Raw genomic sequence first — 26,111 nt, 5'->3', positions numbered from 1 at the left:
TGTCTGATATGTCAAGACCAAATGACTAAAGCATGACATCACCTACCAGCAAAATACACTCATATTTTCCACTCCTTATACCAATTTTAATTCAAAGGTAGAGGATCACTGGACCTACACAGTTGAGGTCCAGCAACTATAAGGGGGTGGGGTATTTACCATTCCCGACTCCAATATCATATGTGCATGTTGATCTGTTCCTGAGTACTTGTAGATTAGTGGCATTTTTTTTTCATTTTTTTTATTTTTTGGAGGGGGGGACTTGTAGGCAGGAGGGATATACATGTAATATCTTTAACCATTTTAATATTTTGAAGCAATAGTAATCACTGTTAGAGTTGCTGTTATACCAAAACCTCCGACCATTTCATGCCCAGATTTGTTCATGCTCTAGAAGATTTGATGATTTGTATTGGCAGGTCATTCCTAATCAACCATTAGTGCATCTCCATGATTTGTAGATTTCAAAATTTAACCATTAAGGTACACAGAGACTAATTTACACACAGACTAATGTACACACAGAGACTAATTTACACACAGACTAATGTACACACAGACTAATGTACACACAGAGACTAATGTACACACAGAGACTAATGTACACACAGACTAATGTACACACAGAGACTAATATACATAGACTATTGTGTGACTAATGTACACACATACTAATGTACACACAGACTAATGTACACATAAGACTAATATACATAAACTAATGTGTGACTAATGTACACACAGACTAATGTACACACAGAGACTTATGTACACACAGATTAGTGTACACACAGACTAATGTACACAGACTAATGTAAACAGAGACTAATGTACACACAGACTATACACAGAGACTTAAATGTACACACAGACTAATTTACACACAGACTAATGTACACAGAGACTTAAATGTACACAGAGACTAATGTACACAGAGACTAGTGTACACAGCGACTTAAATGTACACAGAGACTAATGTACACACATACTAATGTACACACATACTAATGTACACACAGAGACTAATATACATAGACTATTGTGTGACTAATGTACACACATACTAATGTACACACAGACTAATGTACACACAGAGACTAATATACATAGACTAATGTGTGACTAATGTACACACAGACTAATGTACACACAGAGACTTATGTACACACAGACTAGTGTACACACAGACTAATGTAAACAGAGACTAATGTACACACAGACTATACACAGAGACTTAAATGTACACACAGACTAATTTACACACAGACTAATGTACACAGAGACTTAAATGTACACAGAGACTAGTGTACACACAGACTTATGTACACACAGACTAATGTACACAGAGACTAATGTACACACAGACTAGTGTACACAGCGACTAATGTACACACAGAATAATGTACACACAGAATAATGTACACACAGACTAATGTACACACAGAGACTAATGTACACACAGAGACTAATGTACACACAGAGACTAATGTACATGGGCACAGGCTATAGTTCAAAAGTTCTTAATCTAACTCAGATCAGTCACAAAAAATCAATCCCCTTAGCAACAAGTAGGTATATACAGGCAACTGCCAGTATATAAATGTGTACTTGTTGAGAGAAAAATAACTGAACTCGTAGAACGTGTCAAATTAAATCTACAAATAGATATGAATTACTGTCATACATTGCACTTAACTATTTTTTTTAACTCAATTTTTGTTATTCTCACTTAATTGTGTTTTAAGTCAGTTGCTGATTGACATTCTAACCTGAGTCCAGTGTTAAGTACGTTGCCATTTTGTCTCAATGTGGATCAAGAATGGATGGAAAAATTAAAAAAGCTTGGGCAAAAATGTTCCCTCAGAGAAGTATTTCGTAATGAATCCACTGAAATCTTCATTATTGACAGTTTTTTAAATGAAAGGAAAGGCAAAAGTTGAAATTCGCAGATTAAATTCCAAAACAGGGCACTTACACATGACATAATCTGTAAACATAATATATTTGGCATGTACAATATTTGGCAGAAATAGATTTTTCAACAATTGTTCATGGATTAAATTTGAATTAATGAATTTCTGGATGCAATTATTCCTATATGTACATATATAACTGGCATTTTAATGATGTACGTACTAGATCAAACAAAAGTAGCTTTCCTCCAAAAAGGCTTAAAAGGATACATAGCCAAATGTAATATGATAACATATGAAGCTATATGAAATACCATACAGATGTCCCAGTGTAGAAAAAACTCTGAATAATTCATTAAGATGGTATGGGACACGTCCATGTTTCTTTCCCAAAGTGTCACCTAACAGAGTAGCACAGTGGGTAGAGGTCCATGTTTCTAACAGAGTAGCACAGTGGGTAGAGGGTTTCCTATGTAAATCATGAGTTCGAATCCCACGGGGGATTTTAATTTTTTTTTTACATTTTCCAAAATTTTTTAAACACAATTTTTGGTTAAATATTGTAAAATTTGAAAATTTTAAACTGGTGAGATTATTTCAATTATAATGTACTTAAATCCACATTGATATTGACAGATGTCCCATACCACATTAAATAGCTCCCCCCCCCCCCCCATTGTTTTTAGAGCATAGAAGTTACAACTCCAATATAAAATGTATACGGTAGTTTCAACTGGTTGAAAATACTTGTGCATTAATGCCAGAAATGCCAGAATAAGTTTAAAATAGATTCAAAATCAAAGGATATTTAGATGATAACAGAATTAAAGGGTTAAAGCAAGACTTACTCATTTCCACCAAAAAAAATAATCCACAATATAAAAAAAAATTCCAGATCTGTACTTGCATGGACTTAATCAAATCTTAATCAAAAAAGGGACATTAAAATGATAAAATATATAAATTTAAAAATATATGAAAGTCTGAAACTTAAGAGTACTTCCTACAACCTAAGAACTGGCCGCAATTGCAGACAGTCACAAATCTTCAATGTCAGCAGCCATAACTTAACTATCGAGGGACTACTTCAGGTTTTTCTAGAATCTCAAACCTCTCTTTAATGCATTTGAAATCCGTAAAAAGCAATAGATTTGGCATTAACCTACAAGTGAATTAGTCTCGTCAAACAACTCCCTAAAGTCGTCCTCAGTCGTATTCCATTTTGATTAATCATAAAAAAAACTTTTCACATCCTTTGCGTTTTATTAGGTAAGCAGTATCTGTATCTAGTGCTCGTATTTTCATGTACGTTTTTTTATGTACTAAAAACTATACAGCAGTTGGGAGAATTCATGGATTAAAAGCTATAGTATATTTTTAGACTATAAAAATCTCCTTGAGAAAAAGATATATAGAAATCGATATATAAGAAAGTATTCAAATTTTAAAGCTAGGATATATTGAATATTTCTTAATAAAAAATCATGATGTAAAATAGTACCTACTCCAAAAAGAAAATATATAAAAATTTTTGCTTTTAAATTCGATCTTATTTTTTATATAGTCAAAAAATTGTAATGACTATTCAACATATTTAGCACAGAGATATATGATTCAAATATTTAAAAATACTTGCTTTCAAATTCAATCTCATTTTTTAAATGGTCTATGTCTTGACTATACCACATAAGCTTCCTTATAAAATGTGTCATTTATTAAAATGAACAGAAGTACATGTTCATGGGCGAAAAATATCACAGCATATGAACATCAAAGGGTACCTATTTGAGACTTTAGGAAGAACATGTAAAAATGGACATTTTTTCCAAATTTCCAGATTTTAAGTTTTATCAAAATCTACTTTGATTGGGATAACTTGTTTCTACAATTGTGGATAGAATTAAGGTATTTCTCTTTTATTTATTTCAGCTGATAAAGCGCACTAAGAGCCTTGCCCATGAACTTTGAAGATTGACCTATCATGCGAATACCACGACTTATGTGACAGTGGTGATTTTTTTTTTTTGTTCATGAAAAATTGTAATTTTCACAATAGTTGCTGATTGACCACCATTTCAAATCAAAAAGGTCAAAGTTCATCTACTTGGACAATGTATCACTTTCTAAATTAGAACTTACTTAATAACTGCATGAATTTGAAAATAAATGTTTCAGTTTTTTCCACTGATAGTCTTAGTTGGAACAAAAATCGGACCTGAAGCAGCTTAAAAAAGTCTTCAGCTTTAGCTCAAATCATTGTTGCAAAAGTCTTTACAATTTTTTTGTACACAATGATAATATATATTTACATCCATTTAGTATTCCTCTACTTCCCATGGAAATGAATAGTAGTTCATAGCTCCACAGAATAGAAACTGGCAGGACTGAAATCTACATGATCCAGTTCTAACCAGTTTATAAATTGGTCCAAATCTTCAGCAACTTAAGCAAAATCATGGATTACACTAAAATAATCATTATGACATAAAAAGTAAGTCCAATGCTCAAACAACTTTTACCTATAGCACTTTCACCCTACCGGACTCTTCAGTAGATTAAAGGAAGTAAACATATATGTATCTTAAACCTAGAAATTTACAAATCACAATATTTAAATGCATGGTTATTTCCTTGCTTTTTAACATTGATTTCAGACAATACTTTCTGATAATAACTATAATATCCCTATATATAGACAGACAGACAAAGACGCCATATTCAAAACTTTTCTTATTTTTCAAACAAATAAACACATAAAATTGATTTTATCGCCATGAAGAGAAAATAAAACATCTATTCTGGAGACATAAATGTTCACCCTCAAATCGCGTCTTTTCATGAATGACATTTGGAATTAATATCCCCCCACAGCAATAGAACCCTTATTGCCTTTGAACCTAACTGACCCCTATACGGCACTAAGCCATCAGCGGTCATGTCCAGACCACTATTTCATACACACTTACCTCTTTATCTTCAATCATATACTTTAATTTACTATCCATTGTCCGCACAGGCTTTTCTCATTTCTCCAGCAGTATGCATTTGACCGCCTGACCAAAGAAGAAATGTATAAACTGATGGTGCTTTAGATCAATAAATCGGATTGGCCAAAGGACATCCTAGCATCCTCCGTGCAACCATCGGTGCTGAAATTGGCTTTTTCCTCAGGTCATATCGAGGTCATTCCTGGGTCAACTCAAGGTCATGCTGAAACAGAGACCAGGGTCATATCAATAGATCAGCTTGTCCACAAAAATGATTTAGACGCTTAAAAAAAAATACAAAAGAAAAAATGTTCTCAGCCCAGAATTTGTGCCAGTTTTATTATTGATTAGGTCTCCAGCCTCTCACTCTCTCTGTGTGTGACTGTCTTTAATCTTTTTTAAAATGTCAATGGAAAAAACAGACATAAATCTAGTTGACAGCAATTTCAAGTACATTTTGTGTATTACTTACATGTATAATCTACTATTTCTTTGATAAATTGAGATAATACATGCAAGAGATTTCTAATACACTGATGTATACAGATAAAAGATTTTGTCATTCTTTTTTTGGAAAATAGTGATTGTACAGGTACATGTGAAATACAATTTTTTTTCCAGCTTAATGTGTATTGATCAAAATGTTCTCAAAAATTGTAAAAATTAAAAAGAACAAGAGGCCCATGGGGCCACATCGCTCACCTGAGCAACAATTGGCGTTCAAAAGATATTGTGCCATATGGTCCCTCGGTAGAATAACAAAAAATAAATATTGTCAAGTATTCGAATTTTACACTTATTTTTGCATACACGTAATATTTGACATTGTACCTTTATGAAATACTATTTTTTACCAGAATAAGAAAATCCTACGCAAGATATAAAACTAAACATTTGGTAGGGGTACACTGTTAAGTTGTATAAAACTTCCAATTCCCTATATTTTCGTTCTGCCCCTCCCCCCCCCCCCCCCACCCCCCCCCCCCCCCCCACTTTGTAAAGCGATCAAAATATATGAGAGCATATAGGTACATTTGTTTCATCAACTACTTACTTGTTATTGTATTTAAAAAAAATATATAATAGTTATTGTATTTTATTTTAAAAATCCTACATGTACAGATGTGAAGAAGAAAATTGTACCTCAATGTGCTCAATTCCTCAAATTAAAACATTCAAAAATTTAATTTGTCTTCTCCATTATAATTAAATGACTGTTATTTACCTCGCGTACAAACCAGGATAATTTTCCGCTGTGATATTTTCTTAGGAATAGCGATAATTATTTTATCCCCATAACAGAAATGTGTCAGAACTATGGAAACTGTTTTAAAGAAGTCGTTTTTATTTACCCGTGTCTGAAAAACTATCAAAATTGATGTAGATTTCACATTATTTATTGTTTAATGAGGGGACCCCAGAGAGTAGGTATATACAGAATATCATTCTTTTATTTTGTTTGTACAAGTATTTAACATACTCTAATTCATATAGAATTTCTAATGTTCAACCAAAATTTCAGCGTCAATCGTAGAATTATAAGCAAGATACAGAGCTCACAGTTTCCCTAGGTTTCAGTCATATTTTGTTGATATGACTTTATTACATTCAGCTTAAGATTTTTAACTTGGTATTTCCTATTCAGCATTTAAAATGGAAAAAAAGAATGGCCTAAGATTTTCAATTCTTTTATTCACTCAAGACCAGTTCATTGGTATGTAAGGTTCAAAATCAGTTTATACAAATGTACACAAACACAGTCAAGGATCACATGTACAGTAGGAGTAATAATGACGAAAAAAGGTTAAGTTTACAATACAATAAGTTGTTAAAATTGGTTTCTGGCAGAACAGACTTCTTAATAAATATTGATATATTAATAAATATTGACAAATTTTTTACCTTTTCAATCTTTAGTTTTTAAGATCTGTGTACAAACATAGAATTGTAAGCAAATCTCTGTATCTTGCTTATAATTCGAAGCTTAACACTCAAATATGGTTCGTAAATAGAAATTGTAAACAATTAAACACAAGAAACATGCATGCACTATAACAAATAAAGAACACAATTTATTTTTTCGAAATGAATCATATATATACATGTATATATACCTACATATTTCCTTCAGCGATATCAAACTCTATTTAAACTGAATAAACTCGAGAAAATGCCGAGCATCGATCTCAACAAAACCTATTGCATTAATCTACCATTACGCTAAAGATAAAGCCGAATTACCGATAGAATGAATTGTATTTCAGTACTTTTTTGATACATCAGATTTTGCTTAATTTGCGCAGGTAAACAGTTAACTGTTTGATTTACCGAAGTCTCTGTTTGAATTGATACGTAAAAATCACGAAATACAAGAGTTCCCAGGTTAAATTACAAAGCATAAATAATGAAAACGAAACGAAAATCAGAACAAGCTAACACCAACGTCATGTGTGAAATCTGTCAACGCATTGAAATATTTAGCCTCAATTTACTTCACAAAACCGGCACCAATATATTTTGCATGTTTCAAAAATTTCCCTTCATACACGAACTGTTGCATAACAAGCAAATTCATCATAGTCAGATCGACCCTTTTTCGTATAATGTCATGGCTGCTTTAAACAAAGAACCTCGTTTTAGAAGTATGGAATACGAGTCTTGGTAAAATGGGTATGCAAACCCGGGCCGTGGCAAAATAAAAGCCGGGGCAGATCGGCAATCGTCAATTCCAAATACGCATTATTTTGCGGCAATATTTACAGCGAATACAAATATAACTGGTCCATCAAATATCCTGAAATTTTAATGAGATTGGCAGATTCATAACTGCCAATCTTTTGTTTTGACCAGGCCAAGTCTTGCCTACCCATTTTACCGGATGCCGAACCGAACCGAAGCTGAACACGCCTTTCCTTTATCATTATTTTCGTAATAACTCAGATTTGAAACTGAATTAGACCTTAATTTTTGCAATTTATATTTTCCTTCCCATAAGGATAATTTATGCTAAACTACGTTGAATTTGCCTCGGTAGTTCTTGAGAAGAAGATTTTTAAAAATGCACCCCCCTTTTTCTACAGTTTCAAGGTTTTCTCCGCTTTGAATACAGATCGGACTTTTATTTCTGCAATTTATATTCGCCATCCCATAAGGATGCTTTGTGCCAAATTTGGTTGAAATTGGATAAGCGGTTTTAGAGAAGAAGTTCAAAATGTAAAAAGTTTACAGACGGACGGACGGACGGACGGACGGACAGACAGACGGACAGACGGACGACGGACAAAATGTGATCAGAATAGCTCACTTGAGCTTTCAGCTCAGGTGAGCTAAAAACAAAACAAAACAATATTTTTCAGGAAAAAATTGATGCAGTCATTGAAAAAAATTCACTTGAATTGCAATTTGTCATCCATATTTCTTGCTTTTCCGATATGGCCTATAATTAATCAGAATTTGATTGGCCGATGTGTGTTGTATCATTTGAGAACACTGTGGCTTCAGCCGATTATCTCCAAGCTCGCATCTGATTCCACATCTTTCTCGAGGCAATAGCTCTGGTACAGCTGTTCTAGAAAAATTCTAACTCCAGTTTGAACTCATCCCTCAATTCTTTTTGTGATTTTCATAGCAAAAACCTTATCATCTTTTAAAATTATGTCAAGAGCTAAATATCAGATTGGGAGTACTTATGAATATTGATTGACTGTTGTCATTTTTCATGTAAATTGTCAACTTGCTATTAATCAATTCTTCAGTTTCAATAAAAAAAATTCTGCAATTTCTGCCTGTATGTATCAATGAAACATATAACTATGACTTACTGTAAATGTATTATATGTGACGTGTACAATATTTGGCGGAATCTAGTTTGTAAACAAGTTGGCGTGGATTTGAATTAGCGTATTCCTGAATGTGACTATTCTTAAACATATGTGCATGGCATTTAGCGATGTACTTGATTTAGCGGACGCCGCATTCCACCAAAAGCTCTAAATAGAATACACAGCCAAATGTAGTACGTTTACAGTATTTATCTGTGAATTTTAAACCTGTAGACATGATCATATCTCAAAGCTCATATCTTGCTATCTAGCTGGGTAAGTATAATATTTCCTTCCCTCTTTTTTACAGGGGGGGGGGGGGGGGTGTTAGGGAAAAAAATTTCCTACCTCAGATACCACCAACCTTTTACATTAACTTCTATATATTGTGGCTATATAATGGATTTAGAACACATCTTTGCTTGTGATACAACCATTAAACTATCCTCTCTGATTTTATTGCCTTTCGTGCATAATTAAATGTTTGTAGATGAGTTTGCACCAAATCAGTCCAAATGCATAAATGTTTAATAAATACTTATTGATTTAATACATGTGCCAAAACATTCATGCACCATGTACAGGTACTGCAATAAATTGGACGCGATAGCGATATATACCTCCCAAATGCAAATGGAGATCCGATTTGCGGTGGGTACCAGCTCAATAAGTGGTTCTATTTTGATGGATGACACTTTGGACTATCCGTCAAAACATCAAAGATTATTAGGGCTGTTGGATAACTTGGCCGCCGATTCACCTCAGACATCACTATACCTATTCTCCCTTTACGATGGCCATTACATTCCACGTTTCCGCCGGGACCTTGCAGATAAATAAAAAAAATATACAGTCAGGTAAATAGTAATTTTAGCACCTGGGACGGCAAAAAAAGGACAAGTATTCGTCAGCTGTCAAAACAAATCAAAGGGCTGGATGGCATTTCCAATTTTTAAGCTATATACTGTAAATTCCTAATTAAACTCAAGGAATAAATATCCGCGTAAAATCGCAAGAAGCATCCTTCACAGATTTTAAAATCTCGCCATTGTTTTCTGAGAGTTGAAAACTATAAGAAATATGGAGAAAAGTTCAACATTCACAATTTTATATTATCACGATTTGATACAAACCAGCAGGATCGCGTAATTAAGTACTCGCATAATATAAAGAATTTACAGTATTTTACATCCTTTATGCCTAAGAGTGCTGTATCCTCATTCAGAAAAATGTTGTCAAAAAAAAATAATTTAAAAAAAGAAATAATTTATGGCCAAATATATCATATCTAAAACTTTAAAGCAAATCTTAATTTGTTGACCATCCAACCTCCTTTGATCACTTTTTTTTTCTAATTAATTAACCCCTAATGACGATCTTGCTGCTTAGAAAAAGAGAGATAGAGAATGCAATATTTATCTAAGAAAATTTTTTTTTTGAAGTATGCAAGTCTTAACATTGTTTTCTTTTAGAATCAATTTAACAGGCCTTGGACTTTCAGTTATAATATATAATTTTCTATTTTTGTGTCAAAACAAGTTACAATGACGCTGGTTTCAAGCGAAATATACACCGATTGCGTAGTCTTGGCTCAAAAGCCAGACACATCTTGTTGATTTCAAAGAGCCATGACCGAGTGGCCAGCAATGAAATAGACAGGTCTACGTCATATGTCATATTGAAACAACTACCCAAAGTCCAAGCTCTTGTTAAAATGGTTCTATGTGCGTATATATGTAATGAACTTCATTAGTACAGATGCTCAAGTGTTTTCCCCCAAAAGTGTCCAAAGATTGTCACTTAAAGGGATAAAATAAAGAGGTATTAAGCATGATAAATACGATATTAAACAACTGGGAAGCATTCCTTTTACATCTCATTGAAATCACAAACATCTTTTTGGAGTACATGTTTCAAGGTCTGTAATGTTTAATTAACTCGCTGAATGGGTTCATCGATCACATGAGTACAATTAATTCTAGAGAGAAAGAGTGTGTGTGTGTGTGTTAAGTCCAACAACTGCTTTGAACAGAAGTGGAACTCTGTCATTAATAACAGTTCACTTATAAACACATCCAAGTCTGCAATGTGTAAAACATACAAACAAGTTGGATACAGTAGAATTTTGAAATACAGGATGTCTTATCGAGCAGGTCATTTCATTACTGTAGGAATAGCCATCTCTGCTGATGACCTCAGATAACGCTATCACTTATAAACAAGGTCAAAAGGTCATGGTCAAAAAATGGCCATGACCTTTAATATAACTTACTCAGGTCCTAATCAACACTCTTCCACTGTTTGAATGAATGACAATAATGTTCAATTTTACATGTTTAATTAGGTTTATATTTATGATATTTAACTATAAATACACATGTGATCTTCTTCATCTGTGATATAAAATTCTGAGTAATTGAAGATGAGAATTGAACTTTGCATAATGAGGATAATTAACATAAATTTCACAAAGCAGCGAGATAATCAGTCGGGAGAAGTAAGACATTTATACGAGGGTTCTGTTAATCTGACAAAAAATATGGAATATTGGGAAATGTGTTTTGCATATTGGCAAGTTGTGATTCTGCAGACAAAGTAATATCTCACTATGTTCGGCAATTTGTTTCAGGGATAATCTCACAGATAATCTTAAAGGAAATCTATGTAAAACTCTATTAAAAATAAAATCATAATTCATTCTCTTGTTCCGTTCAAGGCAGATTGTCTTCTTCAAATTAAATGCAAAAACAACTGAACCGAATAGGACCTACATCACCAAATAAAATTCAAAAGGAGTAAGACAAAAAAAAATAGCCATATATCAACCCCCCTTCACAGACATAACAAAACTTTAAATAAAGAAGAGGATTGTTTCAAAACAACCTTGAAACTTGGGGGTCAGGATGATAAGTTTGTTTTGACAAAGCGTCAAATATGTTTATCTTTTCCTTGAATCGCTATTTTCTAAGTAGTACCTGTTGGAATACACCTGGTGGAGAGAGAGAGAGAGAGAGAGAGAGAGAGAGAGAGAGAGAGAGAGAGAGAGAGAGAGAAAGGGAAAGACAGAAAGAGACAGGGACAGAGACAGAAAGAGAGAGGGCTGAACAGAAAGAGAAAAAGACAAAGAGAAAGACAGGAAGAGAGAGCAAAAAGAAGAGAGAGAGTTTATAAATGGGTTGTTTGTATGGCTACTATAATTAAATATGGCATGTGAGAAATTTAACCTGGATTTACATTGCCAGACTCTTTGCATAAAGAAGACAGCTCATTGTCTCAAAGAATCTCAAAGTCAATGGGAGAAGAAACACCTGTTAGACGCTCAAAAACACCTGTATACAAATTTCCAATTCATACTCACCGATTTCTATTTCTTATTCAAGAAGAAGCAACATTACAAGATGAATCAGAGAACATGCTTCACCGAGAAACATTAAAAAAGTCTCACTGCCCCTATTTTTTGATCTCACTTGAATTCCATTTTCCTCACGTATTTAATTTCAATGCTAGCTCATTGGAAACACTGTCTTAATTCTACAATTGCCTTACGCTTTTCTCCCTCTGAGCAAATATGTGCCTATTTCTTTCTTTCACTTCTGCTGAATACTCCAAGTTAACAATTCTAATTTTTTTCTTTTTTTCAATACATGATGCTTTTATTTATGACAATTATAACTTAGTTACATAAGGGTGAGATATTACATGTAACCCATTAAGTTGTAAAACTTGTATGTGTTCAAACATATTGTATAATTATGCATACATTTAAATATGTTCAAACAATTCATCTCTCTCTCTCTCTCTCTCTCTCTCTCTCTCTCTCTCTTTCTCTCTCTCCTCTCTCTTTCTCTCTCTCTCTCTCTCTCTCTCTCTCTCTCTCTCTCTCTCTCTCTCTCTCTCTCTCTCTCAGTAGCCGTAGACAGTAGCACTCTGTCAAAATAGCCGACATGCAGGGCAACCTGGGTTCACTTCAGGTGAAGGTTTTAGAGGCCTCAGAAGATTATGAGGCCATCAAAAGGGAATAAATTCCTGAAGAGGCCCATATCAAAATATTGGGAGGAGCTGCATTTTCTTGAATGACTTTTAGCAAAGTTTAAACCTAAAATCATTTTAACAAATATTAATTACTCTACAAGAATGTCAGTCACTAAATAATAGATTTTGAATCATGTTGTAGTAAATTTTAAATCCATAGTAAATATGGTCGGGCAATTCTTGTGTACACAGAAATATTATTTCATATGACCCCATCCTGCTCAATACTCAGCATGCTAAATGCATCACCCTCCATTATAGTTAAGGTCGCTCACTACATCTTGAAATAGTTTCTCCGCTCACTACATCTTGAAATAGTTTCTCCAATCAGCAGAAAATTACATGGTTATGAAAGATACCATGATGCATAAGACATATATGTCAAATAGGCAAAAAAATATGCAATTTTGGATTATAAAAAAACCCTGATTTTTAAGAAATGAAAAAGAAAATATGAACAAAAGCTGATTTAAACTCATGATCGGCAGTTTACAAACCCAAAACCTTAACCACTGGGCTAATATGGTGATATTCAACCAAAATAATTGTTTCTAACAATTTAGCAAAACACTGAAATTGCCATCTTGTGATGTAGTGTCATAAAAAGGATAAACCTTGAATGTAGAGAGGTACCTTAAACTTAACTGAATACTTGAGATTTGCACTAATTATCCAATAGCTCTAACTTCGAACATATACCATTAAGTTTGTAAATTTAAATTTCTATTATTTTCACATCACTAGATCAGTTTAAGAAGGCTGAATGGTTGTGGCCATTTTTGGGACTATATTAATCTCCATTTAAATAAAAGCTGTTTACAAAAATACAGGATAGTACTCAAAATTGAAAGCCAAAATATTACTAGGAATTTCTCTTTACTTAACAAAATTTAATGCTTAAAAAAAATGTCTAAAATTTTAAAGAGGATCAGTAGGTCTGATGGCTAGTTGGTTGATCAGTCCCAGTCTCCTTAACTCTTAATTTAACTAACAATTCAACTGTAACTCAAGTAGATTGGTGTGGTATGCTGTGGAAATGCAAGGCGTGGAACAAAAGTGAGCATAAATCTATAATTTAATGCCCCAATAGCCTGGTTGAATTTGTTTTAACAATAGTATCTTCTTTACTGTCTGGTAAAAATCATCTTTGCAGAAAACCCATCAAAGTTCTCATCAAAATTTCCTTCATTTAAACTTCTCAAACAATTTTGCTTCTCTTCATATTAAATCTGCTTGGTTCAAATACTGACTTCCATAATCAAAATAAATAACACTAGAGGGCAGATTTTATTTTAAAATCTTTGTTCAATTTTCCTTCAATTCCTTTTAAATTAAAGCTTTTGAGATACTCTGATAAAATACATATCACCCCCAAAATGTTCGATATGTCATTGTTATATCATATTTCAATGATAGCGTCACATCGCTGTTTAAATAAATAATTACACATGCAGTATGATCCATTACCATTAGCAACAAGAAACATCGACCTTCAGTAGGCGTGTAGTGTTAATATGGTTACTTCTATGTACGTAAATGAAAATGTACTTTCCTCCAGAAAACAAAAGATTACATAGAAATACTTATTAACACCTTATTCTCACAACAATAATACTCTTAGCAAATGTAATCTTTGTCAACCAAAATCTAACCTACTTAAAGTTCAAAAGCATGCAATTATTGCTACTTGTAATTGATTAAACCCACATTTTTTACCCCCCCCCCCCCCCCCCCCCCCACTGACTTCCCTTTCATTCTTTGTCAACCAAAATCTAACCTACTTGAAGTTCAAAAGCATGCAATTATTGCTACTTGTAATTGATTAAACCCACATTTTTTACCCCCCCCCCTCCCCCCCACTGACTTCCCTTTCATATGTATCTTTTCTTGCCCTTTTAAAAATGCAGGGATGAATTTTCATCATAGTTATCATTATCAATGTATCTGTTTAAAGGGGGGGGGGGGGGGGGAGAATTAGTGCAAGTGAACTTTGACGGACTGTGCATGAAGTTCTAAATGGCTATACCATGAGTTTCGTAGCTGTAGCAGCTAGGCTTGCATTATGGCTTTGGAGTGGAGGAAGAGGGGGTTGATAGTGTAGGGTGTTAATTTTAAAGAACCAAGGCAGCATGGGATGAATAATTTTCAATCAATAATAAACATCATTGAAAACATTTCTTTAATAATAAAAGGGGGGGAGGGGGGGGGAGCTAGTTTCAAGGTGAATTTTAAAAAATCTGTGCATGGTATAGTTTTTCGTATAACCACAAATATCAAAGAAAATTTTTTTTTTTAAAAGGGGGGGGGGGAGAGGAGAGGGTGCTTAGCATATTCTACCTTGAAAATCGTTGTTGCCATGAAATAACAGCCATCATTGAAAAGGAAGAGGAGGAGGGGGCTTAGCATTTAGCATGTGTGAACTTTAAAGAGCCGTGCATGGAGCTCTACCTTGAGATTCGTACCTGAGGCAGGTCGACGGGATCAATAGTCTGTACAAAACCTGCTGCCAATGACCGCTGGATGACCCCGGCGTGCCGACAACGGCATACCTACACTGTCAATTCACCAGAGGTTGGCTGTACGAGTTTTTTTCTAGCTGGCGTGTGCTAGTTAACTCCAGGGTCTTACCTGGCCGACCTGATAGAGGTTAAATCTGTCAACACAGTGTATGAATATAACAATCAATTCATTTTATTTTATTTTTTTCATGCAATGTGTTATTTACAATTTGCTAAAGATTTCATAACTTGAATATTCTTAAATGTTTATGTCATTACACAGAACAAGAAGATTTTGTACTGCCACAATTCTTTGGGGTTTTTTTTTTTTGGGGGGGGGGGGGGGGTTGTTGCAATGTTTAGAATGTTTTGTAGATTAAATTTTGAATAATTTATAAAACATGTATAATTTAGTGGTTATAAACCTGTTGTCACAGAACAAGATAATCAGTTTTTCTTTTCAGGCAATGATTGAAGGATTTCATCATAAAAAGTTTTTCTAGCATGCCAAGCTTTGGTAAAAAAAAAAAAATCAAAAAATCAAAAAGGCGATATATAATTATATTGGTTTTCACAAATTACTTAGCATGATCTAGATTAAAAATAAATCTGTGATAGAGATTGGGTCTCAGGTGCAAGCAAGCTATAAGATTTCTTAACCACTGCCAATTTCTCAGTCAATATAATCATCCCCAACAATGCCAGAAAAAATACACTCATTGTCGACAGCGCAATATGGAATATCTTAGTGTGATGTTTTCATCACTTAGTACAAACACGTGTATCAATCTTTTCTCTTTTTTTAAACATGTATCTTCATAAAAAATTTCAAAACTTTTTCATTATAATTTCTTTATGCAACTTGACACTGTAGGTCTTACATGTATAATGCATGTATCAATGTCAGATATCATATTTGAGACTGATAAGAGGAAATATAATTAATAATTGATATAATTGATAGGCCCAAAATAGTTATTTATTGCCTCGACCATAATATTCAGCAAAAATCCTTGCTAAGTCTACTTTTCAAAACCTTTATAACAAACAAATTATCCTTATGGCTAACACAATCTCTCTTTCTCTCTCTCTCAAATAATAAATTAAAATGCATTTGAATTTAAAAAGAAAACAATTGTATAAAAGATGATGTCTATACAAATATTTATTTTTTTCATAAAGAAAAAAACTGTCTAGTTCTTTAAGTTCCAAAGAAGAGGAGCAACTCTAACCTACTGCATGGCTTTAAAAGGAAACTTTTTTTTCACAGGAACTTATAAAATTAAATAATATAAATCTTTAACAGTTTTGATACAAAACATCTTCAAAAAGTATATATTGACAAGTGATACTGAAGTTGTATCATCTGATTATTTGACAATTTTTGAGGTTTTGTTGTAGAGTCAATCTATACATAAAATTAAATCTTCACGCATTGAAGCCATTAAGATTCATACTAGCTATTATATAATTGATAAGACAGCTAGCTAGGTCCATAAAAATACATTGATCTCTTTATTAAATATGTTTTTTTTTAAATCAATGAAAATTTCACATGCCAATTATTATTAAAAATTATTAAAAAATCAAGTACAGTACTCTTTCTCTCTCTCTCTCTCTCTCTCTCTCTCTCTCTCTCTATATATATATATAAATAATGGCGCAGTGATTGAGGGATGGGTGGCAGAGGAGGGGGGTAGGATAATGGGAAATAGAGATACTATGCCTTACTCAGTGTTTAGGATGTGAAAACGAAAACCGCAGGTAAATATTGAAACAATGTAACATATCCCCCCAGGTCACTGACATCTCTCCTATTGACGTTAAAATATTTAGTTTGGCCAGGTGTCCGACGGAGATGACTGACACCCGATATTAATACACCATTACTTAACACACCTTCTTATTACGTTTTCACGGCGGTGTATTATTTTTGTCTCTAATCTCCATTCCTAGACCCTATTCTCATTCGTGAATCATCTAATTCCTCGTTGCGTTGGGGGTTTTTTTTGCGTCAAAAGTCAGAGAGCTGCTGATATTTCCTGTCAATTTGATTAAGGGATTGTTTCATAATATATTACATATTGAGCTGTGTTCATAAAGCACTTTATATACAGCAAAATGTTATTTGTACAAAACAAAGTTCCTGAAATGTTCTACCTTAAGTTTCCGTTTTTCCGTGTTTTCACTGTGCACTCACATTGCATTCACTGTGCATTCTTGCAGTCTCAGTTCCGCTCATTTGCACTCACCGTTCACAAAGCGCTCATTGTGCACCCACAAAGTGTTCACCCTGCACTCACCATTCGTTCAGCTCCACTTGTTGTTCAGTCAGATAATATTATATTTAGGCTGATAACAATACATACATGTAGTTTTTTTGGTTTTTTAACTTATTACCGATGAAACATAATGTTAAAGATTATAACTCCCAAGGCACTCTGTATATTAAATCGTACATCTTGCCGTCACATATCGCTCACCATGCTTTCACCGTTCACTTCGCGCTCACGTTTGGCTCGATCTGCATATGCTTACCGTTCCCCTTTCATAGGCGCTCACAAATACCGTTCAGAGAGAGCTCACCAATTACTACTATTTGCTCACCTTTCACTTACTATTCAAGTGGGAAAGTAAAACGTTTCAGGGACTGTTAAACATATTCAATAATTTAGCACATTCATCCTCTTCAACAGATTATATAATGATTTTTATCATAACGAAAGGTAAGATTCTGCAACAAATCAGACCCAATATTTTGGTAATTTTTTTTAACTGGATAGCCACTTTATAACATAACATTATGTTTAACATTATGTTTAATGAAGTGTTTTGAAATTAACAAGTGACTTGAGTCTGGATCACAAAAAAGTTGTTCCACAGTGTATTTTGATCAAGAAAATTAGTTGCTGAGAACCAGTTTATCTCCCATAAATTGCAAAATAAAGTTGTCAAGAAATAAAGTTGGTTTACAGTACTTGAATGAAAAATCTTTCAACTGACACTCCAAGAAAACCATTGTCAACCGACGCGAAGGAGAGGTTCACGATGGTTTTCAATGGGGTGTCTATTTCAACTGGTATCCTCCCAAACAGACACTATTTATTTCATTATACTGAAAGTCATAATTTTAAAGAAAACTTAACTGTTTTCTATAGCAATGACTTGAATTCTACGGCAAACCGTACTCGCATCATTTACGCACATGTACACGCATCTATTACGCGCATGTAACAATATATAAATAGTGCCTGTTTGGGAGGGTAACAGTTGAAATTGACACCTCGAGAAAACCATTGTCAACTGACGCAAAGCGGAGGTTGACAATGGTGTTCGAGGGTGTCAATTTCAACTGTTATCCTCCCAAACAGACACTATTTATTTTATTATACTGAATGTCAATTTTAAAGAAAACTTAACTGCTTTTCTATAGGAATGACTTCTACGGCAAACCGTACTCGCATCATTTACGCACATGTAACAATTCATTATGTCATCCATTGCCAAGTGAGTTGCTAACGCTGAGGGTAATAGAACGGATTATCAACTGCATCTGAACCAATCAGATTTCAGTATTTAACATGAAAGTATAATTATGACAGATATGTCCCATACCACCTTAATATCTATAGTTGAAATACACATGATCTCCATCATGTCACTTACAATCCATAGCTAATGTATTAACTACCGATCCTCAACCATTCAATTAAGGTGGAATGCTACACCAAAATTTTTTTCCAAGGAGCGTTAGAGTATCATTTCTGAAGCAAGATTGCATTGTTCAAAGAAGGATATATGCCTATATATACAAAATAATTTGTATAAAAAAAATTATGGGCATATATAATATCCTTCTTGAACAACGCAATCTTGCTTCAGAAATGATACTCTATATAACGATCCATAGAATAAAATTTTGGTGTAGCATTCCACCTTAAAGACCCAAATGACCAAACATTGTAAGGGTGAAAAGGAGAATTTAAGTACAGGTTTCTGTGAAAACAGAATGGATTGCAATAAAGTGAAAATAACAATCAATGATATATATCTTGGCTAGGAATACATGTCCAATAATAATTATGATTCATATACCACAGCAATGAGTGTGGGCCGGCCAGGACAGTAGCCCCTGTAGTAAATGAGATTCGTTCATAATTACGATATAGTTATTGCGTCTAGTGGCCTTACATGCTTTATAAATTTGATCATGTTGTTGCAATATAATTCTATTTTTGCTTGGGGGAGGGCTAGTCATTATGTGCATACACTGACCGAGAGTGAAGTACCTACCGGCCAATCACATCACACAGCACTGACCCTTCACTGACCAGGATTTCACCTTGGGCGCCGGGTTCACACAACGGACACTGTTACATAACGGCCGGTACTATAATTGTTGTCCGCCACGGTGGGATTGTAATTGATTTTTCATACGTAATAAGCAATTCAACACTTTACAGATTATATCCAACAGTACTATACTTAAATGTAAAGGTCACTGCTTGAATAGGTTTCCACCTTAAAGTACATTAATATACAGAATTATTTACAAGTTAAATTTGAAAGTGTATGAAAGAAGGAAATTTCATACACAATATTATGAATATCATATTCTTTTAAAATATCATGCTTTAAGCAACTTTAAGAGCCATCTTCAATAAAAAAAAAAAAGCCATCCTCAACCTCGGGCCTCAATCAGTCCCTACCTTATTCCTCAACAAGTTTCTATGCCTTGCAGACAACCTCGGTCAAAAGTTCACATAATTAGTTGAAACAAACTGTCTGTCTAAATGTTTTCGAAACATTTGCCATCATGTTCCTTCATTTTTCTTGCAGTCTTTTTTTTGGCAATTTGTATAAGCTTCAAAGAATATATAGAATATAGATAAATTGCAAAATTTAACTGCATGAAAAAAAAGTTGGTTTATCGGCAGTGGTAAGATGCAGGAGATTTTGAATTTCTAGGCTATTTTTGCAAGTGTGCCACAAAATGCCAGCAGGTAACATGGTATTGGTATTTTCTTCATAGTGACATGCATATAATGTATAATTGTGCCGTATATTACAAGTTTGTACATTTAACATTAAGCCGCCCCCGCCCATTGGACCTATAGGTCACTTTTGATAAAATTAACAATTATAGTTCATTTTACTCCAACATTATTTTGCTTGATTCAGGTTTATGATGTTACAGCTGATGGGCAAAATTTCCAATAATTAGCTGTCAAATCAATTAACACTAAAATTTTGTGAGTTGACTCATTTTAAAGGTCAAATGACCGTTTTTTTTCTACAATGAAGAGTATAAAAAAATTAAATTTTAAGCAATGAATTCAATATTTACTAGTTTGATACTGGGCTATTGATTGTCTTGTTATAGGGCCGTCAAAAGGCCTCAGTCACAATTCAAAAAGGTACTACCTTTTCCCTAAACAAATGATTAAGCTTTCTTAATTATCCCTTAATCCCTCAAAATTAAGAACATAAACATGGGTATTTTACAACTTTGTTACTTGTATATCTGTTTACCAAAAAAAATTAAGAGATAAATTATATAACCCAAAACATGACAATGTTAGATATATCATGAATTTCTCAATCTTCTCCAAAATGTCCTTAAAGCATTTTTTCCACCTTTGATGCCCCCAGTACCAAAATATGAGCAACAGCACCAAATTGTAGCCTATTTTCCCATCATTTTTATTGCCTCAGTCCAAAAACGTGGGGAAAGAGCCTCAAAGTCAAACCATGCGCCTACCTAAAAGGCAACCAAGCAGAAAGATACCAGTGGCATGCAGGATGCAAATCCTTCCGTAGTTCTTCATGATTCCACACCTGATGAAGGATAGTGATAGCGTTTTAATACATAAACAATTTATTATATTGTCTTAAACAATAGAGAGAGAGAAATTCATTCTATTCATTATATACTGTGGAATCATTAGATTTCGTGGTGGCTCAATTTTCGTGGAATTCGTGGCTACCCCTCACCCACGAATTAACATCCTCCACGAATAAAGAAATTAGGACTATAAAGTCATATTTCCTTTTGTAAGTATCCGAGAATACACGAAATTACGTCCCAACAAACCTGTAAAATTGTAGCAATCCACGAAAATTGGCCCCAACGAATTTTAATGATTCCACAGTACCCTGTGAAATATTTTGCTTGCACCAACCTCAAAGGTAGTCGTGCAGCAAGATACAGAATCAGTAGAGTGCAGGATTCTATCTCTAATCCCTAGCACACTCATGACTCCATACATAATGAATAAGGATAGTGTTATAATATTATTTGAGGAATACCTGTCATTTCCTGGGTTTTTCCTATCAATAATTATAAAACATTTGTAACCACATGGTAATTTACAAAAATATTTTTTATGTTAAATTATATATATTATAATATATATCTTAAATTTTACCTGATTGATACTTTCCAGTCTTTGTATGACTAAAAATACTGCTGGTTTTTTTTCCTTGAGTATACAGTATATACCGGTATGTATTAATCCAAGCCAGCTAGAAATCCCCAACCAGGTGATTTTCTTTTGTTATTCCGACAACCCCATTTCATGTAATGCACCAAATACCCACCTATAAGAAAAAAAACACAAAACTGAAATATATAGTACATTGTAGTGTTTTTCTGCACAAAAAAGTATGTGTTTTTTGTATTTTAATTGTTATGGGTAAAGTTACACAAGAAATTCACATCATGGAGAATTCTGATGATGCCACAGTATATAAATGTACAGCCCCCATAAGCAAACCCCCCCAAAAAACTTTCTTTAATTACCTTTTGCCATCATTCATGAAGTTCCAGCATGTTTTCCTCAGTTGAAGGTTGCTAGTTCAAATCTCCCTATTGAAAGATGCGTCAATCATAATAAGTCGGATCAGGTATTGGCTATTTATCTACCAAAGGCTTATCATCAGCATCTATACAGTTATTGTTTAGGTCAGCCTAAACAGAAACAGAAATTCCAACATTTATTTTATTGTCAATTTATTGAGAGCCATATTTCACATATACCATTTCCTTTGTAGTGGTTTAAATTTTATAGATTTCATGGGTTCCTTTGGAACCCTCAACTAATTGCAACAGTATACAATTAAAGTACATCGAGGAAACCAGCAAGATTCCAGTTTCAGAAAAGCGCTAGCAACCCTATATCCCAAGGGAAAGTCAAGGAAAATAGAACGAAACTGGAATCTTGCTAACTGTCAGTGACTGATCCCTCACATTTTTAATTATATTACAGTTTTCCTGAAAAACCAGTGGATGTAAATTAGTTGTGAATGAGGGTCCCAATTAAGATTCACAAAAAATGAGTTACTTAAAATTTTAATTATCCACACTAATCAATAATTTAATATCTATGCAAATAGAGGTACACATGTATTTGAGTGGTTAATTTTAGCCATAATCATTGCCTATATAAGCAAAGGCCAGGCTATAGCTAAGTTGCATGGTACAGCATGTTGACTGAACGATTGTTGGAATCGTTCTCCGAACAAAAATGTAGTTCCAACTTAGGGTGGTAATGGACATCTGTCTATGACTCTATATCAATGTGGATTAAAGTACATTATAATTGAAGTACTTTCACTGGTTTAGAATTTTCAAATTTTAAAAATATTTCACTAAAAAATAGCTTTTAAAAATATTTGGAGAGCTAAAAATTGTACAAATCCCCAGCAGGATTCGAACTCATGACTTACAGATTCTTAGTCCCTTTAACCCTGTGCGCTACACTGTTAGGTGACAATATTGGGAAAGAAACTACTTATATAATTACACTTGGTTAATGTAATTCCGCTATGACCTTATCCTTTAACCTAGAAATATGGTTAAAGATCACTGCACACCCTTTACACAAAGGCAGTCTGTGGGTTAAGTATAATTCAGATTGGGCCTTAAGGGGAGAGAAGATATGCTCCGGACAAGCGATCTCACATGGACAGACTGATGGAAGAATGGAAGGATGGAAAGATGGACAGAGGGACATACAGACCAACTGATCACTATAAGGCGCTCGCAGAGCGAGGCCCTAATAATGCCAAGTTATGAAAATATTTTCAGTTCATATTAAATGAGCCCGCATATACATGTATACACTGCGAGTATTTTGATTACTCATTTACTTCAAAAACATGATTTACTTAAAGGATATATTCTGTAATACTGTAGTTCATCAGTCCCCATGTTTCTTATATCAATATGCAAGGAAATATATGTAGATGTTTACTTCACTTCCGCAACAAAATATTATATCTCATATTTATTACACAGGACATTGGCCACCTTTAATGATGCAATAATTTAATTTCATAGACTTTTATTATCACTACTTCAGTTGACTAGACTTTAATAACTTGATTTATAATACATCTAGCTCACGCATTCTTTTATTTCCGCCTTGAATCAAGAAATGATATGACACCGAGGGTATTTTGTGCACTTTTGTGTAACTTTCACAGTTGAAACAAATCAGAGCATTAATTTTCATGCCATTAAAGGAGATTTAGACCTTCAAATTGTGACGTGCTTTCTTTCGAAACAAACAACAATCTTCAATTCTAAAACGTCATTCACGTTTCTTTAGCAACCTTGATGACTAAGAGTTAAGCTGATTTGCAGGTCATGAGTTTGAAAGTTACAAGGAATTTTACAGTTTTTACCTTTTTAAGAATTTTTAAACAAGATATTTGTGAGCCAGTGGCCTCTAGTGATGCATCCCCATTCTGATGTGAAAATTCAAAATAAGCAAAGTTGACATTGAACAGGAAGTTGACAATGAATTTGTTCATAAAAAAAACCAATAGATTTATCAATTTCCCCATTCCGGAAGGAGACTGTGATTATGACGTAAGCTCAATTATACATTAGTTATTTGTCAAGAAATTTTTGTTTTGAGCATGTCTGTTTCTAACAATTGACGTAGTTTTAGTTTGTTTATGTCATTTTAATCATACAATATTAATACTAATCCCCGAAACACCTTTCAGAAAGATTTCACATACAAGCTCAAACTTCAATATTCCTTGGAGATATGAAATTCTAGAAATTAAGTGCTAGTCTTGAAAAAAATTTAAATTTTTGAGAAAAATAATATAAATTTTTTAAAAATATCATTATTCAGAAAAACAAAATTCCCTGCTCTATTCGAACCTGGGACCTGCATGAGGTCAGCAAACCAAAGTATACCAATTGGGCTACAGGGATTACAAAATCTGGCGCTATAAATAGAGTGTCGTAGTGAGTTGATATCGCCATGTTTCACTGTGAAGTCATACATGGCGATATCAACACCGACGATAAATTTCCGGAGTGGAGGGAATGATCTATTGGTCGTTTGTTCAAATCCAAGCAATGTAAAATAGTAAAGCTCAATGTCTCTGAAAGTTTGGATCAAACCAATCAAATTCTGCAGCAAAAATTAAATTTATAGTCCTACAAAAACAGGAGGTAATTCTGTATTGGCAGTTAAGGCAAACAAAACCTTTAAATACCAGGAAAGGAAGATAGTTCATTGTCTTCAAAATCAATTAGACCATTGTCCAATCAAACTTCAATGCAGAAATCTAAGTTTACTGACTTACTTATACTTACTGAAGGTGATCAAAATATAAATACTTGAAGGTCAACATTAGAATTCTCAAAGGTCTCTAACCCTTGGTGAATGGTTACCAAAAATTACTTATTTTCTGGGTGACTCTATTAAGAATATACCCGGTAAATAAATGAAAAATTTCATTTTTATTTTTTATTTTATAAATAAAAATAATCTTATGTAAAACAAAGGAGTTGGCCTGAAACTCTAAATGAGGACAAAACTTAAAGTTATTTACTGTTATTGCATCAGACAAGTATATTAATTACATCTTTTCCAATGTCAATGATAATTTTTCAAGCAAAACTTCATATTTCAATGCGTTGCTTTATCATATTTACTACAAATATTCAAATTCTAACTTGTCTTTTAGGCCAGGCGCACATAATGTGACATTAAAAATCTCCTAGCTGACACTGAATGTGATTAAATCTTTTACATATCATTTACAATTTCAGTTTATATATTTAAGGCACTTATAATAATCCAGTGTGCTCTGTTTTCAGAGTTACAGTGTATATAACTATTTTTTGAAAAAATATTCAGAGTCCCAAATAGACTGATAATAGCAGCTATAAATTAAATATTAGATAAATTTGAACAAATGTGAGTTCAGTGGGGGTTTTTTCATCAATTTGGGACTGCATGAGGCCCTTTTGATTGGGAAAATTAGCGACAAAACTGAAAAATTGGAAAAATCTTATGATTATCGTTTATTCAAATACTTATTAAAACACAATGCTTCTTTTTCTAGAGTTCTTGAAATTATATATTATAATGTTCTATCTTTCTTGAAAATTTTTACAACTCTAAAAGTTTTCCTTTTAAAATTACAATTGACAATTTTGGGTATGAAATTGGGAAAATATTAGGAAATTTCCGATTGGGACTGGGGCCAAATCCTGGCCCCAAATCAGGCCCCCCAAATACTGGAATTACAGAGTGATAATATCAAGAGGTATATTGAAAGTATTTTTATGTAATTGTTTTGCATAAATTTGAATTTAAGTGGGTCTTTCCAGAATTTAGGTCATTATGGTTTTAGCAAATTTGCGGTTACCTTTGGAATGATGTATGCATCACATGATCAGTCTCAGCTAGGGGTCAGAACTGCACTATATCAAACTAGTAATAAATTTTATCTGTTGATTGTAGTTGATTAAGATGTTATTTTCTAAATATTTTTTAAAATCACAGACATATGAAAAATGCAAAATTCTTTGTAGATGACATATATATA

General features: G+C 33.5%; 1 protein-coding gene across 1 annotated transcript in view; it reads right to left on the bottom strand.

Moving 5' to 3' along the window:
- Positions 1-9,538, bottom strand: part of LOC105320474 (ecdysone receptor) — a 63,462-nt gene extending 53,924 nt beyond the window's left edge. Inside the window, exons 1-2 of the mRNA XM_066073015.1 lie at positions 9,342-9,538; positions 4,880-5,123 (exon numbers count right to left, since the gene is read on the bottom strand). The gene's annotated coding sequence lies outside the window, so the exon portion shown is untranslated. The remainder of the gene's footprint in view (positions 1-4,879; positions 5,124-9,341) is intronic.
- Positions 9,539-26,111: the final 16,573 nt, after the last annotated feature.

This window comes from Magallana gigas, chromosome 10, assembly GCF_963853765.1.
Source record: "Magallana gigas chromosome 10, xbMagGiga1.1, whole genome shotgun sequence".
Lineage (NCBI taxonomy): Eukaryota > Metazoa > Mollusca > Bivalvia > Ostreida > Ostreidae > Magallana > Magallana gigas.
Note: the sequence above shows the minus strand (reverse complement) of the source record. Positions and strands in the feature narration are given on the sequence as shown.